The 13,965-nt window shown below is 37.4% G+C and overlaps 2 protein-coding genes across 4 annotated transcripts in view; both read left to right on the forward strand.

Moving 5' to 3' along the window:
* The window catches only part of SYT1 (synaptotagmin 1), a 348,414-nt gene that overhangs the window by 275,400 nt on the left and 59,049 nt on the right, over positions 1-13,965 (forward strand). The window lies entirely within an intron of this gene.
* RPS16 (ribosomal protein S16) overlaps positions 3,816-13,965 on the forward strand; it is a 383,184-nt gene continuing 373,034 nt past the window's right edge. The window contains exon 1 of the mRNA XM_069858169.1: positions 3,816-3,820. The gene's annotated coding sequence lies outside the window, so the exon portion shown is untranslated. The remainder of the gene's footprint in view (positions 3,821-13,965) is intronic.

Consider the following 13,965-nt stretch of genomic DNA (forward strand, 5'->3'; position numbering starts at 1 on the left):
AACATCATAAAAATTGAGTTAAAAACCTAAGCAATTGGATTTCATGAAAAAAATATATGACAAATGTAATTCTATTACTACAAAAATTCTTAGGCTACTGTACGAGTTATGATTGTCAGAGGAAAGGAACATTTATATGTAGTCTGCAATATTTGAAGAATGACACATTTTATTTCTTCTTTTGCCCTTAAAGCACTTAGGTAAGTTTGTCAGTTCTTAACAACTTAGCACAAACTAGAATTCTAAATATGTTTGCAATTAAGTATAAAAGGCTAAACTCTCATTAATGTTTTCATTATGACCCCAAAAGTAGTTACATACCAAAGCACATCAGTCACAATTGTCACCAGTCACTTTGAAAGAACCATCTAAGTGTCATCAATCAAACAGAGTAGAAAAATCTTATTTTTATTTCACCTTATATGGAATTAAGTTGATGCACAGCACAGAATATATAATTCAATTAACACTTCAGCCATAGAAGGCTGCATCGTTTTACGAGCTGTTACTCTTCTTTTTGTTCATTAAGCTCCACTGTGCTGTCCACCCTTTTTTTTAAATGGACTTGAAATTGATGTCAGAGAAGGGAGGTTTAATGAAATATTCGAAGCTCTACCTCTCATGGCCCAGCCATTTGAATGACATTTCTCTGACACTGCATTCTTTTCTGGGAAAGGTCTTATTAATATATTTATGTTGGTGAAACACTTTGAAGGTACAAGGTTTTATGCAAACGTTTATTATGAGTGTGAGAGGGCTTTGAGAATGTAAGATCTGTACAATGACTGCTAAATATTGGGGAGGCCGCTACTAATGAGCTGCATACCTCAAATCCTTTTTCCCTGTCTGCTTTCAGCTCTGCTGTCCTTGTGAATATATGGAGGTGATTTACCTAGCAGTCCTTCAGTCTCATATGATTGAGAGCATGGGAGGGAGGAGTGCTAGATAGTGAAAGATTATTCACTTTCACTAAGTCTGACATATAATGGTTTGGGCACAGAGTGCTAAAAAAGAGATGATAGGAGTTTACTCCTCTGTGTCATCTACCAGATGTCACTGTCATTAACTTTATCTGAGTACACACTGCATCCAATATCTGTTATCACTCCAGTACAGAAGGCCAGACAGACCTCTTCTTTGCTCACAGCAGTGTGAATCATCCTGAGAGTCATCTTCTGCATACTTCAACTGATTTCCCTCCAGACATTTTGTTATATTGGCACTTAAACTGAAAACCTGTTCAGCAAATATTCCAAGAAATTTTAGGGGATATAAAGAAGAGCAGAAACAATTCTTTATCTTGAAAGCAGTGGAGAAGCAGAGCCTTCATCCATGAGGAGAAGGAGCCTTGACCTGCCAGTATCCACCACCAAGAGTTCTGCACACCTCTTACGACTGCCATCAGATAAGACTCCATGTGTTAAGGATAGGTTACATGATGGATGCGTGCTCATATCACAGTGGGTTCTGATAGGTGTATTTTGGCTGGAAATCTGCTGGGAAACACCAAAAAGATGGATAACAGCATCTCTCCTATAGGATGCACAATCCCAAGCAGGAGAGATGCTACAAAGCTGCAAATGGGTGAGGTGTAAGTGGTATGCAGCTGGGGAGTGAAAGACCAGTTCTGTGAAGCTTAACGTGTGTTATTCATGCAGATTGTTCTTTCCTTCTTTGAAAACTAGCAGTTGAAGGAAGGAGATGGAAAAGTGGGCCTGAAATGAGTGTATTTAATACCTCAGTATGCTTCATAGAAGTTGGAGAGTGACAAAGTTAGTTAGCTGTCTAGCTTATTTAATCCTCAGCACTGAAACTTGTAGAGAGTTAAGAAGAATGGAAATTTGCACAAATGTCACTGTGAAATCACAGCAGCAAATCACTATCATTTTCTGTTATATCAGAGATAGACAGATGATCTAATAGACCTTTCCCATGTCTAATACTAATACTTCGTTCTTATACAGCCTTGCATATATCACAGTGATTTGGAAAAGGAAACATCATCATCCCTGTGGAGATTCTGTCAGAGCATCAGACAAATTTTTAAATGTGATGTCTCCTTTATTTAGCTGCATATTATATTGGATCACTATGTTTTCTGTGTAATATTCACGTCTTCTCAAGCTCACTTCATCTTACACTCAAATAAAACTTTACAATATTAAATCTAAGGAGTTTGTAATTTTCAGATTTTGTGGCAGAGGTACATACATTAAATGAACAATGTTGAACATATGTTCATTTAAATGCACGATATTGAATGTAAGTTCAACAGCTGTCCTGCAGAAGAACTGAATTTGATAGTGAGACAGGGAACAAAATAGATGTTCTTAATATGAGAGAGATGGCTTAAGTTTGAGAATAACCAAAGCTGATTTGAAATTCTTCAGCAGCTAATTAGTTATTTTTTTCTCTTAAAATTGAAGATGTCGAAATGTTGTGATTTTAAAAGTAAAACTGTGTGACTCAAGTAGAGCAGTTACACTACTCTTTCAGGCTATTAGAATTATACATTTCTTTTTTCACTTTTCATACTTAAACTGCTGACACTATATACCTTTGTTGAGTATTCTCTTTCTTAACTCCCTCTCTAGAAAAGACACTTACCTTAGGAGGTCAGAGATATTCTTGTGTTATAACAAAAAGAATGTAATTGGCTTACTTGAAATCAAAAGGGAACTCATCTTTATTCATCTCAGACTGTCTGGCTTTACCAATATTAAATTCAAATACAGAGGACAGCAGACAGGAAGAAGTTCAGTTATAAACTGAAGCTCTGCTGGGCCTCTTCTGTTTCTGGACAGTATTCATCCTGAGATCAGAAAAACATGTACTGCTTATTTATCAAAAACATACTTATTACCATTTGACCCTCAAGTGTGGAAGGGCATCTTGAGGCTAAACTGTGCTGACAAAGTAGATCCTACACTTGGTGCTAAGCATCTAATGACCCACACAAAAAATATTAATAATTATATTAATATTGATTCTACATACGGCATTTTTCTAAATACCTTGTAGAAAGTTGCAAGGAAGGAACAGTGAACAGTTCCCCATCTCTGCCTCTTAAAGTTATTATATGTTTTTTCTATATTTTAAAATGCTTACTAAAAGGAGACAGACCAAACCAGCTAATGAGTTCAAAAGCACTGGACTTGGATGTTAAACACACAGTGTTTACATTTGGAAAACAATGTTCTGAATAACAATTTCATAGGCTTTTAGAAAGATGCTGAGAGGGATCTAAATCATCTTACAGTTCTTCTTTAAAAGGCTTAAGTAGAGTTTATATCACTTAGATGCTGGAAGAATTCTCCATATACCTGCAAGTGATTCGTTCATTCAGATAGTTGATGTATCAGTCAGTAGCATGGGCTGAAGTATATTCAAAGGGGAAGGCGCTAAAGCTACACTGTGAAGAAATCTTTTGGATGGAAGCTACAGGAGTAATTCCAGGGAATTCACCCATAATCTTGGAGTACTCCCAGTTATAAAGCCCTGTAGTCTGGGAAGGACAGCAAATGCATCTTCAGAACTAGCTGATTGGTATGAAAGGACTGCAGAACATGCTATGTATGAAATTTTCCTGCATCATTCTCCACCTGGACTTACATGCACTTACTGATTTTTCTGACTACCAGCATCAGTGGATACATTATCCAGAAGCAGAAATCACATTTCTCACTGGAATGCTAGGCAAAAGCTTTGCAGTAGTCCAGGGTAATACTTTATTTCCCTTTCTCCCCTCCCTTTGTAAACTGACAGTGACTAAAATTGTTATCTGATTGCTGTTACAAACCAGGATCAGAGGCTAAGGGAAGCAGTAAGATGGCTGTATCAAAATACTCCATCATAAATGTCATTAAAAGGACCTTCAAAACAGAGACCAGCATTCTAACAGTCACAAGGAAAAGCAGCCCATTTAAAGAAGACGACAGCTTTTTCACTAAAAGGTTGAGGGGTAGTATGCCACTCCAATCTCTTTACTTTGTTGTGCCCATTCCATGTAGAAGTAAAAGATCTTGATTTCCAAAAGCATCAGAGAAAGATGGATTTTTGAAAGGTTAAAGACAAAGAATTAAGAATAGTAGTCCAAGAAAAAAGGGATTAGCAATTTTCTTCATTCTTTTCCTCTGTCAGCTCTTAAACACCAATTTAGATCATGTCTTGGATTACCATAGTAACCATTTAACCTCTTTTCAGAACCTATTCTGTTTGAGTTTAGTTCAACGACAAGCTTAACTGGCATTTGGAGCATTTTGCATTGTACCTGTGACAGGAATTAGGACCAAATGCCCTTATTTTAGAGAAATCGCAGTTAGAACCTAGAACATAATGCTGTATTTTCAGTTCAGTGTTATTAGGCATTTGTTGGTTTTATGCTAATATTTTAAGAGACAGAGTATATGAATTTAGTGTTTTACCAGGTCTTATTTCTAGGCTGACTAGATGACATACAGTGATAACTCATTCCAACAGTTACCTGTTCAGTTTTATCATGAAACTCAAAGGCCAAAGAAATGTCTCACGTTGGCTGGTGTGTTGTTGTTGTGTTAAAAAGTCATGCGACTGGGTGGTTTTAGTGCAATCAACACTGTATTTCTTTCCTCTTTCTTTTCCTTAGCCTTTTGTAGCTTACTCCATGATTGTTATCATCATAACTGGAGAAACATTCAGGACATAATGGTTTAAATTAGATTCTATAAAGCTTCAGAATAGTGTAGCCTTTTTCTCCTGTTCATGTCTAATTCACTCTAGGAAGGACTCTGTTTTACAAAATAATAACTTGCATAAAACAATCTTTTCATAGAATATCCCTCTTCCTACATTTTTTGCATTTTTCCCTTGTAGGTTAATGGAGAACTGACATTTCCAGTTTTTCACATCTTGCAGTCTACAACACACACAGAGTTCTTTTTGAAGGACTGATAGTGGCTAGTCTTTCACTTTCAATCACATAGATCAAAGCAAATATTATTATTCTGGGATGTTCACAGGTAACTCTACGTCATACATAAGATTTACATAGATTAACAAGATAGATGTAAATGCTTTCCTGTACCTTATCTGAACATGAACATTTGTAATTCAAATTTCTTTATCCTCCCTGTCATCCAGAAATCCAATAGTGAGGAATTTTACTCCAACAATGATGCCACTGTCTAAAGATCAAACCGTTCCTCCTCTGTCTCTCTCTGTCTCTCCAGACTTTCATAGCACTGGCTGTAGAAAGGGAGAAAATCATAAAATGCTAACTGATCTGTCAGTTCCTTACTCTTTCATTTTATTTTTCAGCTTCTACCATCATTCTGTTCACCTGAGTGGGTTACTTAATAATTAAGTTGCAATTTTTAGCCTCCAGTCTAAAGTGGCTGTCCCTTTGCAGTATCTGTTGTTGACTAGAAATCAAACTTCTGTGAACCTCTCCACCTCCTCACTTCTCAGCATATTCTTACTCTGTGTACATGTGTGTGTATGAAGCACAAAAACATCTTCCTTTTATGATGCATCTTCTATGGTAGAACCTTTTGTACAGGCTTAAATAGTTTTGTGAGCAGCTTTTAATTGCATTAACTGGGACTTTTTGTCTCAGGTGGCTGCCTGGCTGGCTCATTTGCTATATGGATGGAACAGTACTGTAGTTGTTTTGTCCCTTTCCCTGGCAGAGTTTTCAGAGTATATTTTTTTTTCCGGTAAGGGGCTTGAATATTGTCACTGCCACAGAATTACTACTCTTGCTGTCTCCTTAGAGCAGAACACCACTTGCTTTGAGCTGAAATCGTCAGTGTGAAGATGAAATTAATTTCTCATCTCAGATACTGTCTGTATGTGCTTCTTGCTGGCCAAGTACTAGATGAAAAGACATCACTGAAACTGGGTCCAGGAACATGGGGGCCAAGGCATTTTCCTTGAGTATTGTACTGCAATTACAGTTATAGAAATAGTGCCAAAGGTAGGAGTTTCCAAACTAGCAGTGAGAATGAGAGTTCAAAGTGGTATGTTATTGTTGCTTGATCTGCTGGATACATTCACCTGCAACAGAACAGAATTAGGATTTATTGCTACTTCTGCTGTCACTGATAATGGCAACTAAATTTGGGAATGCTTCTCTGATGCCTTTTTCCACTTGTGGCTGACCTTGAGTTCAAATCTCTTATTCTTAGATAGGGACTTTGCCATAAAATTCTAACCTAAGTATGTTCCTAGATTATTACCATTATGTGGTGTTTATAGCTTCCTTTCGATGCCACTTGCATAGAACATGGCACTGTAGCTTCTCAGTGGTATGTATGGCAGTGGGCAGACAGTGCCTGAGCTTCCCATTAGACCCTTAACCAGTTTTGGGTGCTACTTAAATTACTTGTCATAATCCTCAGAGTTACTGGGTTGTCTGAAATCTAGTTATTTTACTATTGTTTTTCAGTATCTTCTTCAGTAACTCTGAAAATTAACAAGAGGATCTCTGTTGATGAGTACAGCTCAGGCTTCAAAACTGACAGCAGCTTATTTTCATGTGAGTGCCCCAAGGTCTGCAGCTGACATCCCCTGTCTGTTAATGCCCAGCCCAGAATTAGATAGCAGTGGATTATGCTGGAAGTGTTTCTCTTCATTCAAGCTTTCATATTAATCAGTCAGGCTGAACATTAATTTTCTGTGAAGTCTTAGAGCAGGCAAGTTGTCCAGGAGATAAGGGTCATTTGAATTAATTTTGATTACTCTAATTTTTTCACTTATACTCACATCATGTAAGAATTGAAGGCTCTGAAACTTTCCTGTTTATATGTTCCCCATCAGGAAAACTAGCTGTTAATCAGCCCTCAAGCACAATCAAGACATAAAAAGCTGTGAATATCTTGTGTATAAACACTGGGACATGCTCCTTAGACTATTTACTCCACCTGTTCATTGATTCTTTGGGTTTATTGCCAGAAGGCACCACTGTAAGTGCTCTCACAACTCACTGAGGATGGCAGGTCTTTAAATCTGATCTATTTTATTTGCATTGAGCCTAGACTAGCTAACATTAAAATTTTCTTTCTGAAAAGAAAAAAAAATCGCTGCTTTAAAAAAAAACTTCCTTTTTTTTTGAAATACTACTATTTCCTGTCAAATTGAGTGTTTTTCTAAATGAGGTGAGGTTCTCTGCCCTAAATCTGGAGGACTCCTAGCTCTTCAAGGAGTATTTTAAAGAACCGCCTACAATCTGGGAAACGGGCAGTATCCAGGAGATATTAGCGTTCCCTTTGTGCCAGGCTGGGAGGAAGGAGGCACAAGGAAACACTCCTATAAACCTGAAAGTTATGCTTTGCTTAGTTTCAGAGCAAGGAGATAGAAACCTTCGAATTCTCAGCCAATGGCATTTTGTCCTGGCTGTACAGCCATACACTGCAAACTCCAAAAACTCATTTCCTTATGGTATCCTGACTTTCAGCATTATCTGCATGTTCTTAATGGAAGTTCACCAAAATGAAGTCTCCCATGACACATATTAATATCATCTAATTAGAATTTTGTGGAAATTCCACTGCAGAATTCTGTGTGAGTGCTTACTGACAAGGCCTACAAAGATAATGCTGCTAACAGAAAACCAGTATTCATTATGGGCAGCTTTGCATCTCTGCTGGAAAACTCTGAGAGGCTCTTCAAACCCAGAAAGTTTGCAAGTTACTGATTTTAGGACATCAATAGATGGAGAAAATAACACAACCCTTAAAGCTCCAGCAGTTACTGTCAAGAATGTGTACTCTATTTATTATTTAGTTGTTACTGGATTCTATTCCAACTTGTTGGTTCTTGTTATGTCCTTCTTCAGGCCATTTAATACATGACTCTTCCACTTCTGTAGAGTACTTACACACTGTAATCAAGTCAATTCTAATCCTCTTTTCAAAAAACTTCAGAAATTCATCTTTTATATTTCTCATGGTCAGGCTTTTTCCAAAAAGCTTTTCCTATAAGAGTTGTGACTTTTTACCTTCTTTGTAGTTTTCAGCATCTAAATATATATATATATATGTATGTATGTGTGTATGTGCACAAGAACTGTGTGCAGGATACTTTATATCCTTGCCAGACAAGCAAAGTCCCCAGCTGCTTCTGCTCTCTTCTAGTGTTGAGTGTTTTGCACAGCAGTACACTAGCAGTTCATGATCTTATGACCCTAAATCCTCAGTAGGAGGCGCTGCCTTTTAAGATATGTTTCGTGATTCAGTAGATACTTAGAAATAGTCTTGAATTCTTTGTCTTAGGATGTAGAATTTTTGCTTTTGGATGTATGAAAATGTACTCTGTGTGACTGGTTACAGCTAAATGATTGAGCACTTTCACTCTGACCAATGTGTTGCATTACTGTTTACCTTTATGTTAATTCTTGTATCACGTACTTACTTTATCAGCAGAGGTGTCTTCCAAATCTATAAAAACAGCAGTAGACCTTGAACAGAATGAAAAAAAAATTTTGCATGCTTCCTTCATGAAACAAATTTACAATCTTCTCAAAGAGTGAATCATGTTTTAGCTCAAAAGACTTATTTTCCATAGAACTGTGTGATTTACATTCATTATATTTCATATCTTTTAAACCATCATACACAAAAATTTTTATGAGTTCTTCCTTTGTTTCATCTGGGTTTGATAAAAGGCAAATGGCTGATAGATATCGCCTTCATCCCATTTGGCTTTTTTTTTGAGTAAGATGGACATAACATTAGCACTGTTCCAGTCTTCTGGAATTTCCCTCGTGGTCTAAGATTTATTAAAAATGAACATCATTGAGCCAGAGAAGTTCAGTCCTCTTTTCTGTATTTTTATAGATGACTGCGGTGTCCTCTTTCTTTTTACTGAAGAGATTAATGAAACTCAGTGTGTGGGGCCGATTGCTGTGATGACCTTTGATGAGCTGTCTTGTCTTCCTAAAGAGTGTGTTAAGAGTTTTTCAAAGTGAAACAGCCAGGGGAAATAGAGTAATAAAGAGAGGTTTGCCAGTATGTATTTATCCAAAAACTTGAATATCTTTCAGTAGTTTCATAAAATTATATTTTTGAATGCTTAGTTTGAGAAGTGGATATGAACCTCATAAGGGTAAGTCACTAGATTTGAATACATAAGCGCTAGTTAGAAAGAACTCATTCTTGAACTGAGCGCAAATATTTAAGAAGCTGAACTTATAATGCAGGGCATTGTAAGAGGAAGCATGTATTACTTTCTCCATTTCAACTGGAACCAAAGACAAAAATATTGAAATTATCTGAGAGAGTATTTTATGTATTTCTGGCTTTCCTGAAACTAGGAAGCACTAGAACAAGAGTGGCTCTGAGCTTTTCTGAGGGTTTTCAGCTTGCCTCTTTTCCAGCTGCATATCCTTTACATCATTTCATATTTTTAGGCAGTTTGGATGCTCTGGAAAAATCTCCAGTACAAAAATTAGTAAAAGAGGACAATGTAAGAAAACTTACCAAATGAAGCACAATTGATACAGAAAAGAATTTAAAATTCTGCTTGTGCTTATAGCACAGAAGCAGTGGATGGAAATAAAAGATGACATTGACTTGGGTGAAATTATACGTGAAGGAAAGTCTTCTTCATCTTGAGAAATTACAGGTGGAGAATTGTCTTGTTATAAGACTTCACCCATTAGCTGTTGACTTACATCAGCTGTCTGGCTTTCCCATTACCAAATGGAGTTTGTTTTCAGCTTGCTGAGCAGTCCCCTGGTCTGCAGCCCTGTCCACTGCGGCAGCAGTTCAGTGAGCATCCTTACCTGCCTGTAAGGCTAAGTTGTTTTCTTGTGAAAATAAAGGCACAAGCTGATTTTAACAGAATTGTGTTACCCGCTGCCCTGGAATCTGGGGATCATGATAAGAAGATTCCTGTAAATTAATGGAAAGCAATGCCTTAAGTAGGATATTCAGATTCTTGCCTTGTTTGGGGAAACCCTTGAGCATGTGCCAGGTCCTCGTGTGTTCTGTTTGGCCTTTCTCTTGCTAGCCAACAAGTTTCTGGTTTTAAAACAATGACAACGCATACTGGCCCTTGCCTAACTGCCAATTTAGGAGATTTTGGAGGAGGAGGCTGCTGTATTGTGTGGGGTTTGTGACAGGGGTCATGGAAGGGAGCTGGGGAAAGTGCTGGGGGATATTATGGAGGAACGTGAAAGCTAAATTGGTGTTACAGCAAGAAAGAAATGAGACAAAAGAGGCCATATATTTGCAGTGGTTGAGTGAACCAGGCTCTGCTAGTAGCACTGCAAAAGAAACCATTAATTTATAATGTATCAGGGACTGGCATGAGATGCAAGGTCTTTTTGTCTTGTTAGTTTTTTTACAGAGGAAGGGGAAGAAGATAGCTGGCTATGAATTTAATCCACAAATTCCACTGAATTTCTCTTTGTCACTCTTGCAGAACAAATAGAAATATGCTGTATGGCTTCAGTAATGGAGGCACTGAATTCACCTTATAGTCTTTTCCTGGAGCTGTTGAGTTTCAGCAGAGTTTACCAGTAGTCATGATGATCGCATTCCATCATGCCAATCATTCCAACCTTCTGGTTTGCTTAATCTGTTTGTTCTGTCTTTCATTAATCGATAATGTATGGTCATTATAGCAAGGACTGTGTTCATGCTGGGTTTTTAATGCCATGCTGCATTCAGTGGTACATCTTACAAGTACAAAATTGGTAATTGATTTCATTTCATTTTTTGATGTATGCTGTAATTCCAATCCATAATCTAAAGCTTTGGAGTCAAATCACTTCTAGAAACTAGGGCACCCTTGGTAGTAGAAACTACCTTAACTAAGCATTAAGGTGCCCATGCTGAGTACAAGAGACATTTTCAGATCAAGCGAGGGTATTATACTGTGGCCTCTTGTACCCTATCACAAGTAGACAAGGACTTTATGTATAGTGACTGAAATGCATCTATAATATTCTAATAATTAAAAGAAAAGCTCACAGTGTCTGATAAGCCAAAAAAATCTTTCAAATGTATTACATTTCCTTGCAATGTTGTACTTGGACTTCTCCCTAGAAGACTAGCCTTGTGACATGCTATAGTTAATAAGTTTTCCATGCTGTCAAAAGTAATAATATTAATGTGCCATTCAGTTAAATTAATTTTGGTTTGTGCACTGGTCTGCATAAATGTGAGTGACATTTAGAAATATGATCAAGCAGGAACTAAGGAGAAGCCAAGTGGCAAAATAGAATGAGATGCAATCATTAAAGTAGAGCAGCCAGCTGCAAGCATTTGTGGGTAGGCGAAGAGTTACACAAAACGAGGCTATGATACCTGGGTGCATATGTTTCTTTTAATTCATTCCTCTCTTTCTCATTTATTTAAGAAATTCATTTTCTTCTTGTTTAATTAAGAGCTCGGTATGTTTGGTAGCGTGGTCTCTTGTTTGGAAATCAAAGAGTGCATTTCTGCTAGTCTTTGATTTCAAGTGCCTTCAGCCACAGCATTTCTCATTTTGCAAGAGGCAGCTGATTGTAATGCTTTTAAACTGATGACCGTAAAGTGCCATTTTCTACTAATAATAGCAGTGTTTTCTCTTTCCATTTCCTCTGCTTTTTAGAAAACAGTAATAGAAGTGCTTTCTCTAAAAAGTTAAAAATGTAATGAAGAGGACTAAAAGAAAGAAGCTGACAAAATATGACTTGTTAATCTCTTAATAACATTGTCTGGTTCAAATTATTGCGGAACTTGCTTTCAAGTCCGATTTAACATTATGTTTGAAAATATTAGATAATTGGGGCAGTTAAAGGAAATGCAGTCTCTTACCTTTCTCTATATATATTGCAATAAGAAGGCAGAGATTTGTGAAGAATTTTTATGTCAAGTAGTGATGTGCGGAGGTGGGGGAAAGGTAGATTTTTATTTCCACAGAAAGATCCTGCTAGGTCTGTTCCCTTTAAGCAAAGGTAAAAAAGTAGTACTGGCTTACAGAAGTTGTATCACAAAGGAGTCAGAGAGTAGGACTGTAGCAGGGAAATCACTCAAAAGGAATATGCAATTAAGCCCTTACTTTTGGCTCATCCTCACTCCTACTTTATACCGTGACTGTATGCCTACAGATACCGCCTCTTGATGCCTTTAATAAATACACTACGTTTGAAAGATTGTTCCTTGTCTGCCCTAGAATTTTTCCCTTTTAAAACTTACTTCATAGACCTTTGTTTCTATTTCTGTTCTTTGTTCACCAAGCATCAGTATCCTTTCCATCTCTTCTTTAGCCTGTTGTCACTGCCAGTCCCTTTTTTACAGCACCTGAAATGAGCCTTCCAGATCTTTGCCTCAAGAACCCTCTGTTTCTTCCAAGGTCTCCTGCTGTAATCTATTTAACTTTGCTTAGCTTTTTAATTTACCTGTTATGTGGCTTGTAACTGAACCATTTACATTAACAGAAGCTTCCTTTTATGTCCAAGTTTGTACATTTGAAGATGGTATAACCTACGTAGGCACTTCTGAAATAATGTTAGTAAAAGCAAACAGGACAGCCTTTTGATCACAGACACTCTCTGCTTCCATTTTGTAGAAAAGCGAGTTATTCCGACAAATAAAGAGTGATCCTTGAATAAGGAAACATACAGTAGGGCACATGTCTGCTCGTATTTTATTGTTTAAAATATTTTCTTCAGAAGTGCAATAGTTATAGTCTTGAAGAAGGTTCTTCTTCTCTCCAAATGCAGTAACACCTATTTACTGCTAGCTCTATAATAATGTGGCTGCTCTGTTCATGGGCATGAAATTCTTTTAGACAGTGATGGAATTATTCTCCTTGTCAGAGTATTGGTTTAGTTGTTAAAGTCCTTAAGTTTATATTGACTGGATTTATAGTTAACATTTTGCAAGTCTGAAATCGCTACTTCTGTAATCAACCTCTTGATTGAAAAAGCTGGGGAAAGCTCTGCCTCCTGTTTGCTTTCAGTACTTTACCCCAAAAGTAGTTCATACACTTTGAGGTACAGTGGTATTTGGTGTGCATACATATTCATATGATAGTCTCCAAAAGTGCTATAAAAATTGGCTGGCACATTAGCTTCAGCCATTCTTTCTCTTATCATTTCTTCTTCATCTTTCCCTGCTACACCGTCTGTTTCTAGCCTGTTTATGCAAACTGAGCTGTAAGAGGTTCTTGCTCACTTCCTACTCCTTTGTCTTCATGTCGTGGGGTCACCTGGTCTCTGATTTGCAAGCATACGAGAAAAAGATTGTCTTTCTGTCCTGATTATACCTATTACAGGTTTGAAATTTTCTGCTTTGTTCTTTAACCACATATTTATCAAAAATGCAATACCGTTGAAGCTGGTAATGTTTAAGATAGCTGTACTGACAATAAAATTTCAGGTTTAAAGAAAAAAAGGGAGCCAAACAAACCAGTATTTGCTTTTCCCAGTATGATCACTATTTGTGCTAAGGGGAGTGGAGGAGAAATACTTTCTCAATGTAGGTCTCAGCTATGTGTATGGGCTGCTAATTCTGCACACTTGCTATTGTGGCTTAATTGAAGTTGTGGCTAGTCCATGTCATCCACTTCTGCATCCATGTTATTCTGTTATTCGTATTATTGTGACACCTTTGCAGCTTAGTGTATTCATGGTTTATGTGCCAGGAAAAAGGATTTTGGGGATTTGAGATCTTCACGTGTAGACAGAATATGATAGCCTCAAAACTGTCTGAAGGCCCTGGATGTAAGAATTAGGATTAGAAATTCTGTCGTTAAAGTTTACCCGGCTTTACTGAATTTGAAAAACTGTAATTTAGTTTATAACCTACCTTTACAAGAAGGGTTGGAGGGAGGACCCAGGGAACTACAGGCCTGTCAGTCTGACCTCAGTGCCAGGGAAAGTCAAGGAACAGGTGATCTTGAGTGCCATCATGAAGCACATGCAAGAGAACCGGGTGATCAGGCCCAGTCAACACGGGTTCACAAAAGGCAGGTCTTGCCAAACTAACCTGATCGCCT

Source organism: Phaenicophaeus curvirostris, chromosome 1 (genome assembly GCF_032191515.1).
Source record: "Phaenicophaeus curvirostris isolate KB17595 chromosome 1, BPBGC_Pcur_1.0, whole genome shotgun sequence".
In the NCBI taxonomy this organism is placed as follows: Eukaryota; Metazoa; Chordata; class Aves; order Cuculiformes; family Cuculidae; genus Phaenicophaeus; species Phaenicophaeus curvirostris.